Source organism: Sabethes cyaneus, chromosome 1 (assembly GCF_943734655.1).
Source record: "Sabethes cyaneus chromosome 1, idSabCyanKW18_F2, whole genome shotgun sequence".
Lineage (NCBI taxonomy): Eukaryota > Metazoa > Arthropoda > Insecta > Diptera > Culicidae > Sabethes > Sabethes cyaneus.
In genome coordinates this window covers 3,064,987-3,084,027 of record NC_071353.1, presented here as the reverse complement: position 1 = coordinate 3,084,027, position 19,041 = coordinate 3,064,987, and the positions used below count along the sequence as shown (strand labels likewise).

Here is a 19,041-nt window from a genome sequence, read left to right as displayed (position 1 = left end):
CTTAATAAATGCATTTTAATGAAAAAGATGCATTTTCAACATAGATTCAACATAATAAATTTTGAACTTCTGGATAATTTTGTATATTTTTAAATAAAAGTAACAGTTTCGTACAATTTTTAATGTTTTATGATTTAATTTTGCTAGTTATTTCTTTTATTATATTGCATTGTTGTGTCGACTAATGTAATATTTCATTCCTGAGAATATTTAAAACTTCGAAGTAATTTAGAGACTTGAAAATGGCTTAACACTATGCACTATGGGAAAACTAGCTTAAAAACGAACAAAATTCAGAAACGGCCTGCCAGCTGATAAAATATAACTGATCTTATGTAAAATTTTCTGACGAATCGCGTGGTGCCCATCCCTTCCCTAATTGTCATCGGAAAGTATAAAGTTTTGCTAATTTTCCCCTATTTTTAACTTTATTTTGACTTAATGTACTTCACCAGACAAGACTTTGAAGAAACAGGATTTAAAAACCCAATTATATTATGTAAAGAAGTTCGTATCATCGAAGAGGATTGTTCCAAGTTTTATTTTCTCAAACTCTTGCTTAGTGTAGTCCAATAAGTTCAAAAATTGCCTTAAAATTGGGAAAAATTAGCAAAACTTGATACCTTCCGATGATAATTAGGGAAGGGGTGGGCACTATGCGATTCGATGGAAAATATTACATAAAATCACTTATATTATATCAACTGGCAGGCCGTTTATGTATTTAATCCGAAATTGAAATAGAAAAATAAGTGTCGATTTTTTTTTAACATAGAACGCAAAGAAAATATTTCAACGAGAAAAAACAAATTTGAATGTACATTTCACGTGGAATGACCCATATGTATATACAAAATATTAAACCGGCCAGGTTTATTGAGCAATATTCGCCGTAGAGATGATTCTTTAAAATGTAACAAGATCAAACATTATTTGATCAATAATACATTTCCGAATCTGCAGGGAAAGGATAAAACGGGGACAACAATATCATCCATTCCTACATTTATATATCATACGTTGGGAGTATCATTGCTAGAAAAAGTTAACCGGACCCTCGGAGATGACCTTATGACCTTTAGCCCAAACGTCCGGCTGATAGTGGCCAGGGTTATAGCTACTTAGTTCCCTCTCTAAAAACTAAAAACCAGCACTCTGCCCTGCTTTATAACTAAAATATAACAAAACGTGTTATAAGTAACAGAATGTGATAGAATTTTTGTAAATTATTTTGTTTTCCTATCACATATATAACAAACTTTGATAGAAATATCAACTGGAGCTATAATTCTGTAATAGTTTTGATCGGGTCTCCTTACCATTATGAAACTCATAACACTTTGGGCTCTCATTTTCTGCTTCTGGCCTTTCATATTGCTCCACGATTCAATCACGATGTGTCGACCGGAACCAGCGAAATGGTAGGAAATATTAGCGTGTATACAAAGCATCGACAAAACCTTCATTACATTTTTTTATTTGAAATGATCCAGCTTCTAATATTCAACATCACTAGGCCCGCAAAACTTTAAATTGATTAGCACACCGACAGTCAATAAGCAAGAAATTTTGCCGACTAACGATGGCGCTTGATTGTTCATCAATATTTTGGCGATAATTCAGAAACCAAAAGTACGTTGTCGTTAAATTTTTATCACTAAAACACTAGGACGATTGGGCTAAAAATAAATTCGTCGAAGACAAAATACATACTTACATGACAGGAAAAGAGCTCAAAGGAGACCAAATACGCGCGTATTACGGACGGTAACCGTTGACCGTGATAAAAAGCAGAGGGGGGCGGAGGCATATGAATCATGAGCTGCAGACACTGCTTGGAGAGATTCCCATCCTATAGAGCTGGCGAAAGGTAGGCTACGGTGGGCCGGACACGTCGTAAAGATGCCGAACCGCAGTGCGACGAAAACGGTTCTCTTCAACAATCCCACCGGCATTGGGAACAGAGTGGCCCAACTTGCAAGATGGCTCGATCAGGTCCAAAGGAACTTACGCCTTCTGAGAGACGCTTGGGAAATCGACGACGAGTGACCCAAAATCGAGTTGAATGGAGAACACTGCTTGACAGCTGACACAGCAGGAGCCACCCCGGTCCTATACTGACGACGTCGCTGATATCGCCGACGATGAAACCACTAGAAAGTGGCTATCAAGCAAAATATATTTTGCCAAACCTCTATGCATGAGGTAGAACCTAAGTTCTTCCGACTTTTCTTTGCAGTTTTCCACTATAACGAAAGGCTTTTAGGAAATGTTTTTACAGATTATACCTACTTATCCTCAATTGCTGAGAAAATTTGTTTACAATTTCTTTAAAAATGTTAGTTTTTAAAGTTTTTAAAATTAATTGCAAGTCAAAAGGTTTGGAATATTGGATTATGACTGGTTTTATGGTTCTAAATTTTCGTGTTACATTTGGCAATCTACCTATATATAAAAGGGAATGAAAATTTGTATGTTTGTATGTATGTTCCGCCATGACTGCGGAACGCCTGGACTGTTCTTCATTACACATGTTACAAAAGTTCTTTGACATAAAGAATCAGCGCAGAGGGGCTGACAAAAGAGGGTTCCAAACAAGAAAGATGTCCAAATTAGCTAATGGTTTCTCTTGCCCTGATACTGATTGCAGTTGGGCATGTGGCTGGGGGACAAGCTGGGGAGAGAGCCTTTATTTCTCTTCCGTTATAGAGATTTTCAGAAAACAAACAGATGCATACTTGGCTACGTGACAGAAGGAAGGGCTGACTGGGCGGGAACCAATAGGGGGGCGAGGAACGTGAGTATGGATGTATGTCATCCATAACTCTGGAACGGCTGGACGGTTCTTCACAAAACTTGGCACACATGTCCTTTGATATAAAAAAAATCAGCCTAGAAGGGTTGACAAAAGAGGGGCGATCTCTTACAAGGCGGGGAGGAAGGTCCAAGTGGGTGAAGGGGCGCGTTTCTTTTGTAATTTGACCGATAGCAGTTGTACACCGGCCCGGTTAGTTTCGAGGTGTCAGCATCTTTGCTGTGGGACAAGACGTCAAGGGTCTAAGTAGCGCTTACTAGGTTCATAGTTGCGTATTATCCCTTTTTACTAAACTGGGAGATCAGCGGATTGAACCAAGCTATAATGCGTTGCAGCCGAAGAAATAGTTTTCCAATTTTTTGAAAATGATGATATCAGCCATGCTAATTGGTCAGAAGGATTACGTTTCTGCACAGAGGCATGGAAAACGTCAATCCATTTAGAGAAAGGGGCTTATATTCACGGTAATGGAAGCCTAAAGCCTCGAACAACATATTAAGAGGGCACATGTGCAAATGAGAGATTGTCTTCGTGTCCCCTCTCGTCGGCTCAAATGCATTCTTCATTTGACGATCAGGAAGTTGTATGTCAATCGATTTGGTACTTAAACCATTTATTAACATTCATTGACTTAGAAAAGGCGAAGCAGAAGTATACCAGGTTGTTTTGGTTTGTTTCATTAATTTGATATATGAAGTGAAAAAATTTCATCATTGAAACTGTTAGGTTCTTCAATATATTGAACCCAAAACGCTTTTTATAAAGAACCAACACGATTGCAACACTTACAACAAGCCACTTTTTTCTGCTCGGTGGAAACTAACCAAATTTGACACAGTTTCTTCATAGTATGCGCACATTTACCTTTTTATTGGCAGAATAGAGAAAAGAGAAATGCAATTCAATGCATGCTACGATCTTTTTGAGCAATGTTTCAAAAAACATTAACTGAAGGCTGTTTGGAAAACATAAATACCCAGAGATTGATATCATTTTCTTTTCTCCTCCGCTGGGTTTACGATGAAACGTTTAACTTGTGTTTTGTTGTAAGGCAGAAGAAGGAATTAGTTCGTTTATGTGCTCTAGATACTCTCAAATTTCTTCTAGATAACAGAACCATAACATAAATTGGGTACATTTACATATTGTTTATTGAATATTGATTATGCAAAGCGCTTGTAGCAGATCTCTATCACTATTTCAAAAATGTGACAGGCAATGCCCCAAAACCGAGCTTGCATTAAATATATCAAAAGTAGATAATAATTGGAAAACCACAATGTAGACCATCTTGAGCCACGAACGCAGATTTGACACAACGCGAATTGTGTTCCTTCATTTAAAATATTTAACGAGTGAAATCCATAGATTGTTGTAGAAGTATCGAATTGTAGCATACACTTCAACTTAATGTTGTTCTTTATACGAAATCTATAGAAAGGTCCTTAGTATCAATATTAAGGAGAGGGACCTTACCTATAGGTGTATACATTCGTAGTTCTACGTCAAGCCTACCTTTGTGTCCTGAGATTTTTGTGTGTGTGCCAGAAGGGCATTGGGTTGAAGGGCCACTGCGACAGTCTTAATGATCGTCTTTTGTGGCAGGTGTCCTGAGATACACACCGTTCTAATTTTTTTACATGACATACTACGTGACATGTTTTGGGATACAACTTTGAAAAGTGATAAAGTTGCGATAATGGAATGAAACGGAGATTTCTGGTTCATCTTTGCCGAAAATCTCTGTTTCTTAGCAAATAAAAATTAAACGCCTTGCGTCTCCATTGCATTATAGCAACTTTGTTTCCTTAAAAAATAGTGCCGTGGACCCCCGTTCGTTTGACCATGTTTAATCTGAACACTTTTTAATTTGAACTCCGCTGGTTTGCACGACGTGCAAATTAAAAATGGTTCAAATGTCATTCTCAACATGACATCATTTGTTTATGCAGACAACTAGCTGACCCGACAAACTTCGTATTGCCACAAATTAACCTGTGTTGTACATAAATCATGAATCTCGGATGATCTTTGTCACAATCTCGAGTTTTGCAAGCCCCCCAGTGGGCGGCGCTTCCGACGGCGGGTCACCGGCAACACTCGCACACACTGAATAATCTAGTGTTACTATAGATAGTTTTTGTGGTCTTGTATTGACTAATGTTTTATGGAAGAGTCTCGAATTTCTCGAGTTCGATTAGTTTTTGAGTTTCGCAAAAATTTCTGTTTTATTTGTATGAGAGTCCATATCCCCCTACCACAGGGGTGAGAGGTCTCTAACTATCGTAAAATAAATTCAAGACTCCAAAATCTCCCACATGCCAAATTTGGTTCCATTTGCTTGATTAGTTCTCGAGTTATGAGGAAATTTGTTTTTCATTTGTGTAGAAGCACCCCCTCTTAAAGTTGGGAGGGGTCCTAATTCACCATAGAAAATATTTTTGCCTCCAGAAACCTCCACATGCCAAATTTGGTTCTATTTGCTTGATTAGTTCTCGAGTTATGAGGAAATTTAAATTTCATTTGTATAGGAGCCCCCCCTCCTAAAGTGGGTAGGGGTCTCAATTCATCATAGAAAAAATGTTTGTCTCCAAAAACACCCACGTGCCAAATTTGGTTCCATTTGCTTGATTAGTTCTCGAGTTATGAGGAAATTTGTATTTCGTTTGTATAGGAGCCCCCCGTCTTAAAGTTGGGAGGGGTCCTAATTCACCATAGAAAATATTCTTGCCCTCGAAAACTTTCACATGCCAAATTTGGTTTCATTTGCTTGATTAGCTCTCGAGTTATGAGGAAATTTGTATTTCATTTGTATAGGAGCCCCCCTTCTAAAGTGAGGAGGGGTCCCAGTTCATCATAGAAAAAATTTTTGTCTCCAAAAACACCCACATGTCAAATTTGGTTCCATTTGCTTGATTAGTTCTCGAGTTATGAGGAAATTTGTATTTCGTTTGTATAGGAGCCCCCCCTCTTAAAGTGGGGAGGGGTTCTAATTCACCATAGAAAATATTCATGCCCTAGAAAACTTTCACATGCCAAATTTGGTTCCATTTGCTTGATTAATTCTCGAGTTATGAGTAAATTTGCATTTCATTTGTATAGGAGCCCCCCTTCCTAAAGTGGGGAGGGGTTCCAATTCATCATAGAAAAAAATTTTGTCTCCAAAACACCCACGTGCCAAATTTTGTTCCATTTGCTTGATTAGTTCTCGAGTTATGAGGAAAATTGTGTTTCTTTGGTACAGGAGCCCCCCCCTCTTAAAGTGGGGAGGGGTCCTAATTTACTATAGAAAATATTCTTGCCCTCGAAAACCTTCACATGCCAAATTTGGTTCCATTTGCTTGATTAGTTCTCGAGTTATGAGGAAATTTGTATGGAAGCCCCCCCTTTTAAAGAGGAGAGGAGTTATAATTCCCCTTATAAAGAGGGGAGGGGTCTCAATTTACCATAGAATAAATTCTTGTCACCGAAAACACCCACATGCCAAATTTTGTTCTATTTGCTTGATTAGTTGTCGAGTTATGCAGAAATTTGTGTTTCATTTGTATGAGAGCCCCCCCTCTTAGTGGGGGGAGGGGTTTCTAACCATCACTAAAACCTTTCCTGGCCCCAAAAAACCTCTACATGCATATTTTCATGCCGATTGGTTCAGTAGTTTTCGATTCTATAAGGAACATACGGACAGACAGACAGACAGACAGACAGACAGACAGAAATCCTTCTTTATAGGTATAGATGCACATTAACAGGATTTGTTTGTACTGACCTAGCGTATTTAATCGGTTTCACATTTCGTTTTCCTAACGATTAAGATAGAAATCCGATCGGAAAATGCAATATTCGCACTTGCAATTGCCAACTAAAACAATAATAAAGAGCAGGGCGGCCAATTCACACAGGTTTCAGCATATTTCGGGTAACCAGTTGTTCAAAGTAAAAAGTAACCCTGTTAGTTTGCATGAGGAATCGTTCGAACGAACGGGGGTCCACTGTATCTCAAAAACAAAACAGGGTGGATTTCAAAATTTTTGATATGTTATTTAAAAATTCTCTGATTTCTAGAAAAATATGAAAATTCATAAAAGCGGATTTTTTCCGGTCCTCAACCATGAAAACTTGTAAATACGGGTATTATTCATATTTTGCTACCGGTGAACGACACTCTCTGATACTCTGATCTCTCTGATTAAAAATCGGTTCAGTAATTCAAAAGTTATAGGTAAATCATGGAACAAATGCTAAATGAACTTTTCAAAAAGGTACCAGTACACATGATGTCGGGAAAATCTGAGCGAATCTTTGCGTTTCGAAAGTGCTTTCCTCCATGGAATGCCCACAGCCCTCATCGAATAATTAGAGAAAAGGAAATCTTTCAATCATGTATAGCTGTTTGCATTTAAGTGCGCAATCGCTAATAAAACTGGGAATCGTTCCAATGTCTTCAGGGCTGTTGTTTTGTTTCAATCTAAGGGCAATTTAAATTGAATGTCAATGGTCAATGGTAGTAAGAAGAAATAGAATGATGCAAACGTAAACGGTAACAAGAGGAGTGTCATTGAAAATTCTCAGTAAGCCGTTAAACTTTTTTATATTACCTATTTATATTCCATTACAGTGTGATCCCGCACTGTGGGCAGTGTTTTGTTGTTGTTTATATCATGATGGGTTAATTTTAATTATATCTGTGAATTTTTCATTGGACGTGCATTGAATTATCAACAAACTGGTGAATATTGTTTTAATTTCCATACAGTATTGCAAAAATTACAAATTGGTTTCTAAAACGTGAAATTATAGTTCAATTTTTTCTAAAAAAAACTTGATTATGTAAGATTTTCCAAAGGCTGAAATATGGAGGTGTTAACGAAAGATCCATATTTTGCATAATAAAACGATAGAAGAAAAGCAATACTTGGATATGCAGTAAATCATAAGGACCGGCACTTGTCGGAAGGACAAATCTCGGGTGCTTTTTCATTTCGACGTATCTGACAATGAGAGATTCTCTTCGTGTCTCCTCTCTTCCGCTGTTTACGGCCCTATGTTCAATTTTGGGCTGACAAAAAGGGGAAACTGACAAAATCGGGAAAAAAATTCGAAATTTTTTTCAATTTTCAAGGCTTTTACTAAAAATTAAATTTTAACCCTCAATTGGTCAACCGAAAGCTAAATGAACCCGCGCACAGCACACTGGACTGGTTTATGAAACCTTTGGAAGAGTTTCTTATGATTAAAAGTTCTATCGTCCAGCGGAATTCAAATTTTGATTAATCCTCCTAAAAGTGCAATAAAAAATTAATTTTTCTTCAGTTTCAATATAACACATTATCACAAGAAATTTTGCTGAAGATAGTAACCTTCTATCTCTTCAGCCAAAATAGAAAAATAATTTTTCAGTTTTTCTATTTTAGGTGTTTCTGTAATTGTTGTATGGCTTTTTCCTGTTCTACAAAGTTGTACAAATAGTAAAAATACGCAACATTGCTGAATATTGTATACCTTTATCTTTGCTTGTTTAGGAGCTATAGAACTTTTACTATAAAAATACCCTGATTTTAACCCTGAATAACTCAGAAACTCTTATCAGAGAATCAGAATAGTTTCAAGCAGGCTGAAAAGTTTTATAACTCATGGTCGAAAGCACAAAAGTTAAGTAAAATTTATAGACTGACAAAATCGGGACGAAAAGTTGATAAAATCGGGGATAGACAAAATCGGGAGCTGACAAAATCGGAACATTACTGTATAGGAATTAAATGGAACAAAAAATTCTTTAACTCGTATATTCTTCTTGTTGTTTTAAAACTTTAAACTGGGCTCGGCGTGACAGTACAGATCAAAAAGAATCAACTGTCAAAAATCGGCTATCAACCCGCTTGCGTAAAATGAAACATTAACTGAACATTTTAAAACAAATATTCCTATCAGCCAAACGGTAATTAATTTTTACACCACAGCGACTAATTGCTTCATCAGAAGACGACGGCAATCAGATGAAGTGCAGCAGTGTGGCAGAATTCAACTGTCAGTCGTTCTCATGGCCGTTGATACGAGCAAGATGGGATAATTGATAACAATCGATTGAAGCTTGGTTCAAATTAGTCAAACCATCGGTTATCATGCTAGCGAATTGTTCGATGAAATGTTTGCAATTTCGATTGAGTTAGGCGAAAAGCACCTGGCTACCAAATAAATTAGAAATAGGTATTGCTGTATGACGTGCCAACGCAATTGTATATTTAACCATTTTCGCTTACGACACAAGTAGTCATGACTACACTCCCTTGTTTTGTACCAGATTCCCGACATTGCTACTAATTGGACAACATTCATCTGTTTACGATTTCACACGTCAAGGTGCGATAATTAGCTACGGCGAAGTGATATACGGAGAGCCGGCCCGTACCGGGATCAGCCGAAAGCCCCAGATCGCGCAGACTCAGGTCGAATAGAGCAATAAGCCGCTAGTAGCTCCGCCCGCGGACACACAATATCGAAAGCCAGCGCGGCGTAAATCGGGAGTGCAAGAGAAAGAAAGCATGACACACGCCCATTGCAAGCGCCACACGCGGACGGAATCGCGAAGCTCTCCTTTCGTTACTTCAGCTGGTTCTACGAATTAAGTATGAATCGCAGTAGCATTATCATCATCATCAGCAGCATCATCATCATTCATCATTCATCATCACTGTCATCATTCCGATTTCAGTCAACATCGTGCTCGTTAAGTGAAGATCTCCCGAAAAGTGCTGAGACAATTAAGTAATTGATGTACTTAGATTTCGTTGACTTACGAGTTTGTTCGCTGTTACTTCAGGTTGGATTTCGCCGATTTGACTCATCCACAGGGGCTGCTTGCTGTCGTACTTCGGGCAAATTTCACCTGAAACAGTTATTAATAATTACTGCTGTCACTGACCGTTGGTTCACACGCGTTTATTGCACTATTATTGAGTGAGTTTAAAAAAATAGTTCTTCGACAATGAACTAAACGAGCGCTGCTCTTCGCGTCCAAAATCAAAAAGACTTTTACGAAAAACCATAATCCATGTCCGCTGCCAACCATATTACACACAACAATTACACCCCATATTTTCTGCTTTCAAAATAATAAAGTGTCACTGAGCATCATAAAACGCGTGCAGTATTACCACTCCACTAGCCGCTGACTGACTCGATACTGAACGAAAATGTGATAGTCCGTTTTGTTCCGAACCACCGCACGGCTCGTTGATGCAGATGACGACGATAATCAACACACAACAGTACATCAGATATTATCCAATTTATCATAAAATCACCCACTCTGAGAGCGCGACAAACGATGTGAAAACTTATGCTCTACCGCCGTCCACCGCACCGCCCTACCGCGCACCGTCCGACGTACGATTGCTCGCTCGTTTGCTCCACCGTCATCGTCGTCGTCCTGCTTCTCTGCTTGATCGGTTTCAACTGTGTACACAATACGCTGCTGAACCTCGGCTCCGGCTCACTCACAGATCACTCAAAAATTGCCGTCGAAAATCATCACCAGCATCATCGTCATCATCATCATCATCATCATCATCATTGTCGTCGTCGTCGTCGGCAGCACAACATACCACACGTTATCGAAATTGTGTGAGGAAAAGTAAGAAATAACCATATACTAAATCGTCGCTTCAGTCCATTTTCCTACTCTCTACCGTATACCTCGTCCATTCGCTACCACCACCCTGGCCTCATGCCGCACGAGACAAGACCGAGTGCTCAATTTAACTATGCTGATGCGCGCCCCCTTTCTGCTGCTTACCAAAAGGGAAGGTAATAGCAACAATATCAGCACCATCACTAATAGCATCAGGGGCAATAATAAGCAATAATAATATCTATATCAATGGATGACGACGATAAACGTTGGCTCTTTGCGTCGCACTGCCGCTGTGCTGCCACCGAACCACGGCCGGGCAATATCAGGAAGTCCGCCCGATCGCGAAAGTGACTCACAACGCAATGCTTAGTTGAATAAGTAAGTATTTACTGACTTTATCTAGTTTAACGAACAATAACTGCAATTATACGCATTTTTAAATATGTTGGTTGGAAAAATATCTTAAGGTTGGATTTACTTTAAACTTGATTCAAACTACAGTATCCCCCCGCTAATCCGACATCCAATAATCCGACGACTCAATAGTCCGGATCTCGCTAATCCGCAAAATTCTGAATTAAAAAGAATTGTACTTAACTTCTTTCAATCGAACACTACTTTCGTTTGGCGTCTCCATTAGAGTCAGAATGGTACCTACTCTTTGTAACTAAATGGAAATGGTGCTTTCTAACTATGTTGAATTTTGCCATAACCCCCATTTTTTCATCGCTATTCTCAATAGACTGATGTGTTTGCGCTTATTTCGAAACTGACAATGAATTTAAAAGTATTTTGTTGATGAAATTGAGCATAACTGAATATAAAACAAGCTTACTGCGTACTCACGACAAATATTTTCCAAAATTTCCGGATTTGTTTACCCGAAAAAAAAAATTCACATTAAATTTTGTAGTAGGAACAGTGCATCTACAACAGTTTTTATTGTGAACATTGAAACTTACGGTAAAATTATTGTAAATATGCCTCAAGTTCAAATTTTATTTATATTTATGTCTCTTATTTTATTGGCATATTTCATCATAAATTTACTGCCATTTTTAATTATATTTTACTAGCTTACTCGTATTGCCACAAATTAAACTGTGTTGTACATAAATCGTGAATCTCGGATGACCTTGGTCACAATCTTGAATTTTGCAAGTTTCTGGGGAGTTCATGGGTGTTTTAATATACAAATTTTCCTCACAGTAAAGTAGAAAACAACTCCCCCCATTGCTTAGCCTGATAAAATAAAATGGATAGCATTTAAATATTCGCCATCATTACAAACCATTTCAACGAATACCATTTGGCGGAACACCAATTCTCGGTTGACCATAACGCGAAATATAAAGTTAAAATATAGAGATAAAGTTTCGCGAAAAACCTTACGCGGGATGTACCATTTCACGGAAAATCTTTTCGTAGAAAGTACCATTTCGCAGGGGTGACCCAACTGAAGGAAAGTAATAGAGGTCAGTAGGTCTAGGAAAATAACTAAACCTAGATAGAGGTGATCTGGCCGGCGCTTCCGACGGCAGGTCGCCGGCAACACTCGCGGCATCAAACCTTCAGTAACTAAACAAAAGAGAAGAAACCAGCGTTTATTTAACCATATTATTATGAATTTAGTACAAAAATTTTGTACAGTACTTAAATTCCAGTTCAAACCAGACCAAACTTTAAAATTTTTCGACCCAAGCACAAAAAGTAAGCATCCTGGTAGAGATGAACCAGTTTGATAATAGTGGAGTGCCACAGGATCACCTTAGGGAGCCACAAACGTATAACTTCATTTGAATTTTGCTTTGAACTTGCGTGTCAGTCGGTTAGTTACCTTATTTTTTTAAATAAGCCAAATCCGTGTCATTTACTAGTTCAGAACTTGGTAACCACGAAAGAGTATCGCAGTCTAATCATAGTGTGAAAATGTGAATTTAGGCTACAACTTTTTTACTTGGAATGCTGTGCTACCGACATGTTTTAAGAAAACATATCTCTAAAACTATTCGTTTGAGACCGCTTGTTTCTTGGCCAACCTTTTAGTCATGAATATCTGGCCATTCCTCAGGTGATGCTTGTTCTCCAACAATAACGTATTTACCTTTGTATATGCAAACCGTTTCGAAAATTTCAAGTTTCGAACAGTTCAGTGACGTCCTTTCTGCATGCATCTAATGTATGAATGTATGAAAAAAAAAATTTATCTTTGAGAGGGTTTTTGGAGCCCTGAAAGCACCGGTAGCTGATATGTCCGGAGATTTGTTCTATTTTTATCTTATCTAATACCTATGATCGAAAAAAATAATCCCATAGCAATTCGGAATATCTCCGTCAAAAGCGGTACCGAATTTCACTCATATATTGTTTGATTGATTTTTGCCTCAATCTAATTCGGTTCTTTTAAAACAAGTTGAATTAAATTGGAACGAAATTTAAAGCAAATGGAGCCAAAAGTCTGATTGCAAGCACCCCAATTTTTGTTGTCGGGAACTTAAAGGTCAAGTAAAATAGTCGCCTGTGACTTGCAGCAGGAACCAGAAAGCTTAGTTGGTGAAAGAAAGTTGCTCAAGGCTAACAGGATAATTGCTTTAACTTTGCACATACAGTAGGATTTCGAATTTGGCAGCAAATACGTGTCGCCTATGTTGCCAAAATCGAAACCGTGCCAAAATCGAGACCCTTTTTCGACATGAAAAAAATTCATGTAAATGCTTTAGATGTTGACTAAATATCGTTAATCAACGTTTATGTTAACCATTTTATGTTTAAAAAGTCCGACAAGAGCTATCCGTCCGGTGCAAATAAGTTATTGATACCCTGCGGTAAAACGTAGTCCTACGGCAATAAAAAAATTATTGTTCGAAACCTTATTTGTTCGAAATTATTGTTCGAAATAACTTATGTTGCTAAAAACGAATACTTTTGTTGCCAAAATCGAACCATGCCAAAGTCGAAATCCAACTGTATTGGATAATTTAGAAATGTAAACTCTTTGAACTGTAAAAAATCTGCTTATCACTCAAGAATGCAACATAATAATATAACACTTCTCGGGTAATTTTTCAAATAGACCTATGTGACAATGATAGAGTGACAATGACAATGAGGAGACCTATGTGACAATGATTCTTCGAGTCTCCTCTCTTCCTCTTTTTACGGCCAATGCATCGAAAAGCAAATTTTCAAAGCATTCAGCTTACTAGTCACTCCGGCAACCGATTCATGCAAAGCTGATGTGTTAAAATGCGTTAGTATCGCCGTAAACAGCGGAAGAGAAGAGACGCGAAGAAAATCTCTCAATGTCACATAGGTCTGTTTGAAAAATTGCCCGAGACTTTATTTTTTTGACCCTTCACATTTCAAAAATTTTTGAGGGGGGGGGGGGGGGCGACATAAACTTTTTTTTCAAATTTGTATAAGCCTTATTGACTAATGTTTTATGAAAGAGTTTAAAATTTCTCGAGTTCGATTAGTTTTTGAGTTACGCAAAAACTTCTGTTTTATTTGTATGAGTGTCCTTATCCCCCTACCACAGGGATGAGGGGTCTCAAACCATCATTAAAAAAATCCAAAGCCCCCCACATGCCAAATTTTGTTCCATTTGCTTGATTAATTCTCGAGTTACGAGGTAATTTGTATTTCATTTGTATAGGAGCCCCCCCCCTCCTAAAGTGGGGAGAGGTTTCAATTCACCATAGAAAAAAATCTTGTCTCCAAAAACACCCACATGTCAAATTTGGTTCCATTTGCTTGATTTGTTCTCGAGTTATGAGGAAATTTGTATGTATTTCATTTGTATGGGAGTCCCCCTCTTAAAAGGGAGAGGGGTCATTATTCCCCTCCTGAAGAGGGGAGGGGTCTCAATTCACCATAGAACGAAAAATTGCCTACAAAAACACCCACATGCTAAATTTGGCTCCATTTGCTTGATTAGTTCTGGAGTTATGAGGAAATTTGTAATTCATTCGTATGGCAGCCCCCCCTCCTGAAAAGGTAAGGGGTCTCAATTCATCATAGAAAAAATTCATACCTCTAAAACACCCACATGCCAAATATGGTTCCTTTTGATTAATTAATTTTCGAGTTTTGAGGAAATTTGTATTTACTTTGTACAGGAGCCCCCCCCCCTCCTAAAGTAGGAGTAAAATTTAAATTTTGTTTCATTTGCTTGATTAGACTTGATTGAAGGACAGACAGAAATCCATTTTTATAGGTATCATCAGATTATCAGTTTTATGTACGTGTTTGGATAAAAATTGCATAATTTGATGTAATATTAACCTTCCTAGTGCATTGGGGTCGTTTTCGACCCATCGACATATTTACAAAGCTTAATACTCAGTAACGGAACGAGCAAGAGACTTGAAATTTTCTGACTTTTCTTAACTTTGGAAAACTTGCATTGTGGAGGAGTTTAAGCCTTCAGCGACATCTAGGAGAGCCACAGCAAAAAAAGTTACATATTATCCATTGGGGTCGAAAACGACCCAAGTTTTGAAATTGCTCTCATTCATCCATTTTCAATCCAAATTTCGTTTTCTTTACCTCGTTGGAAAGGTATGGCCAAAATTTGGCACCCAAGGTATATTAGCAAATATTTGTTGACTAATGGCCACTACTGTGTCGTTTTCGGAACACCCACTACCAGGTCCCGGGGACATTTTTATACTTTGAGGTAATTCATTTTGCGGTACATCAAATCACATTGGCTTGATAAAATAAGACTAGTGGAAGTACAGAAAAGACCCATTTTGGACCCGAATGGCCAGTTCACCATCGGTTCCGGAACATCCGGTACCCGGTTTTTGAGGACAATTTTGAAATTTAGGATGATTTATATTGCGGCACATCAAATTTCATCACACTCATAACATAAGACTATTGAAAGTATAATAAAGACATTTTGAAGGCAAATGGCCACATCAGCATCGGTCCTGGACCATCCGGTACTCGGTTTTTGAGGACATTTTTGTATTTTAGGATAACTCATAATGCGACATATCAAATCACATTGGCTTAATAAAATAAGGCTGATGGAAGTAATACAGTGTCATTTAGCAACTTTATCATCGGTTCTGGAACATCCGGTGTCAGTTTCGGGGGACATTTTTGGATTTTGAGATAATTCACCATGCGGCACCATAAATCACGTCGCGTTAATAAAATAACAATAATGGAAGTACAATGGGGCGTCAGTCGCATATAATCCGGTACCCGGTATTTATAATGAACCGTAAAACGGGGTAACTCGGGTCAGATGAATTACCCTGCAATCCAAAAATGTCCCCAAAAACCGGATACCGGATAGTTCGGAACCGATGGTGAAATGGTAATTTTGGTTCCAAAATTCTTCCATTGTACTTCTATTAGTATTATTTCATCAAGCCAATGTGATTTGATGTGCCGCATGTTGAATTATCCCATCCAAAAATGTTCTCATAAACCGTGCACCCGATGTTCCGGAACCGATGATGAAATGGCCATTTGTCTTCAAATTGTCCTCCAACCTCTTGTAACTGTCTTATTTGATCAAGGCGTTGTGATTTGATGTGCCGCAAAATGAATTATTTCAAACTACAAAAATCTCCCGTGGAACCAGGTACCGGATGTTCCGGAACCGATGGTAAAGTGGCCATTTGGCTTCTAAATGACCTTTTTTTACTACCATTAGTCTTATCTAATCAAACCGACGTGATTTGATGTGTCGCAAGATGAGTTATCCTAAAATATAAAAATGGCCCCAAAAACCGGGTAGCGGATGTTCCGGGACCGATGCTGATGTGGCTATTTGCCTGCAAAATGTCTTTATTATACTTTCAATAGTCTTATGTTATCAAGCTGATGTAGTTTGACGTGTCGCAAGATAAATTATCCGAAAATTCCAAGTTGTCCTCAAAAACCGGGTACCGGATGTTCCGGAACCAATTGGGAAATGGCCGTTTTAGGTCCAAAATGTCCCCATTGTACTTCCATTAATCTTATTTTATCAAACCAATGTGATTTGATGTGCCGCAAAATGAATTATCTCAAAACATAAAAATGTCCCCCGGGACCTGGTACTGGGTGTTCCGGAACCGACACAGAAATGGCCATTAGTCAACAAATATTCCCTAACATACCTTGAGTGCTAGATTTTGGCCATACCTTTCCAACGAGGTAAAGAAAACGAAATTCGGATTGAAAATGGATGAATGAGAGCAATTTCAAAACTTGGGTCGTTTTCGACCCCAATGCATAATATGTAACTTTTTTCTAATGCATTAGGAAGGTTAAAAAGGCGTCTGAACATTAACTTGCGTTTTTTGGCGATATTTAACCGTCCGTTATTCGTGCTGTTGTCCTGTTGTACTTATTTTGTACAACGTCGGTGAACCGTTAACTTTATCTCGGTATATCTCGGGATTCCAACAACAACAAAATTTACTGTTTTCAGTCAAGTTTCATAACTTTTTCACCAAGAATCATTAGTATTCGAGTAAATTCTGTTAGGTTTTAGCACGCCTATAAATGTAAGTTTGCGCGAGTAACGAAAGGTTAAAAGTTTCAATTTAGTCACAAAACCGTCACCTTTCCGTTGTTTTTGTGAATTTTATGACTACGTTTACACTGCCACACAATGATAAATGTGTTCAAATTTAAAGCCGCAACGATAGTTTCTGAGATGACGACTGATGTTCGATAGAATAAAACCGACGATTGTCGCTGCATTGAGACTACCTTTCATTCAAGAAGGCACAATATCGAATGCAAAAAGCTTTTTCTCGTAATTTCTAATTGTGATTGCTTGTGAAAGATTGAGTAAATTTTTAATGAAAATTAGGCCACATTTGCTCATTACATCCTGGGAAAAACAATAAGATAATTTGAATTTGCTATAATTTCGTTATCACTCATCCGTGCATGCAGGCAAAAAATTCACACCCAAAAAGATACAGCATTCGTTCAATTGAGTCTTTTGTGATAATAGCACAACTGCTTTAATCAAAATAAAAAAAAATATTATCCCGAAAGCTCGCTTCAATGCTTCCGGTGTCCAACACTCGTTTGGATATTGGTCATATATCTTCGCCTCAACTAGGTCACATCACGGTTCATATACATTGGCCACTGTTGCGCCCGACGGCGACCGGTGATCTATACTGCCCTGGCTTGCCTGCCGTACACAACAGGACCAAGCGGCGAAGAGCAAACGACAAGCGCTTTACGAAGAACACACTCAATTAGACGAACGATGACGGTCAAACTCACAAAGCAAAGCAAGACCGGTGCGGTGGAACGATGGCCGCGCGGTGGGTGGTAGGTTGTGCCACAGAGTACAGCACAGGGCGAGCAAGAATAACACGACTTCAAAACTCGAGAAATATAATTGAAATAAACACACCATGCAACAACGGGCTCGGTTGGCCGGGAGGGAAAAACCGAAGAATTTCTCCTCGTACACTCACTCAACTCACTCCGGCAACGGTGGCGGTCCGACATAGATTTGATACAAAGCTCAAAGCTAGCACTGCTGCAACAGTAGGATATATCGGGGCGGTCCTGTTCGATTGCACTAACTTCCAGAAAACACTCAACGTCAATTTATCGACTATTAACGACAGGGAACAACTGAGCTAACTCTTCTTTCCTCGCGCCTAAGAAACCGAAATCCTGAACGAGAAAAAGAGCCTCTTATGGTTCACTTCGTCGAACAGCTCCGAGTGATGTCAATTTACAACTGAAACCATTTGTCTCTGATTTTCGCTCTACTGCCTGTGCCTGCTACTCCTGGTTGAGTAACGACTGAATCCGGAGTCAGAGTCAGAGTCTGAGCAGAGCAGAAACACTCATCACAAACAGTAAAAGTTAATCGACTCCCGCAACAACACAAAACGGCGACACTAATGGAGCGTAGAATTACAAACACATGATTTTATTATTATTATGTGTGTGCTCTCGCTTTGCCCGATTGACTGAAAAGCCAGTGAGGCCAAGCCAGTGCAGAGCACCGTTCAGTTCAGGCCGCGTCAACAGATACAATCCACCGGTGTGGTGTCGTCGGTCATGAAAAAGGGGTATGCGAGCAGGAAACGGGGGAGGATATATTAGCGAACGCGCGCTCGTTTAAATGGTTTCATTCGTTCCTTCCCGCTCTGGCGTACGGGCAAAAGCGGACCGAGCGAGGATGTTTTGGATCAAACACACAGCACAGGCACAGGGCACAGCATAGCAGAGCGGCAGAGTTTTCGGTATTAAGCGGTTTGCAGGTCTCCCCGCTGGCTGGCTCGCCTGCACAGCCGCTTGCCACACAAATGCCAACAGGAGAAAATCAGAAGATATTTCCACCGTCCGTCGTCGCCACTACCGCCGTACCCTTCCGGTCCGAGATACTGTGTGTAGGTGTATGCGGCACTGTGAATGAAAATATTCACGGCAATTAGGAACCGGTAGATCTCGTAGGGGTGAGCCGGGCAGGCGGATGTTGTTCGGAAGGAGTGGGACACAGGAAACTGAAGGATAATTAGTGAGAGCAGAAACGAGACACGACTGTAAGTGCGAGAGAATACGGGCAAATGTGTATGATAAAGAGGAGAGAAAATTAGAAAAACGATTT

At 39.0% G+C, this 19,041-nt stretch overlaps 1 protein-coding gene across 6 annotated transcripts in view; it reads right to left on the bottom strand.

Moving 5' to 3' along the window:
- LOC128733170 (homeobox protein GBX-2) overlaps positions 1-18,231 on the bottom strand; it is a 43,000-nt gene extending 24,769 nt beyond the window's left edge. The window contains exons 1-2 of one of the 6 annotated variants that reach the window (XM_053826823.1): positions 18,164-18,231; positions 9,610-9,698 (exon numbers count right to left, since the gene is read on the bottom strand). The gene's annotated coding sequence lies outside the window, so the exon portion shown is untranslated. Of the gene's footprint in view, positions 1-9,609; positions 9,912-17,829; positions 18,120-18,163 lie in introns of those variants that run through there. The other 5 variants (XM_053826821.1, XM_053826819.1, XM_053826820.1 and 2 more) reach the window with 5 other exon arrangements.
- Between the last annotated feature and the right edge of the window lie 810 nt (positions 18,232-19,041).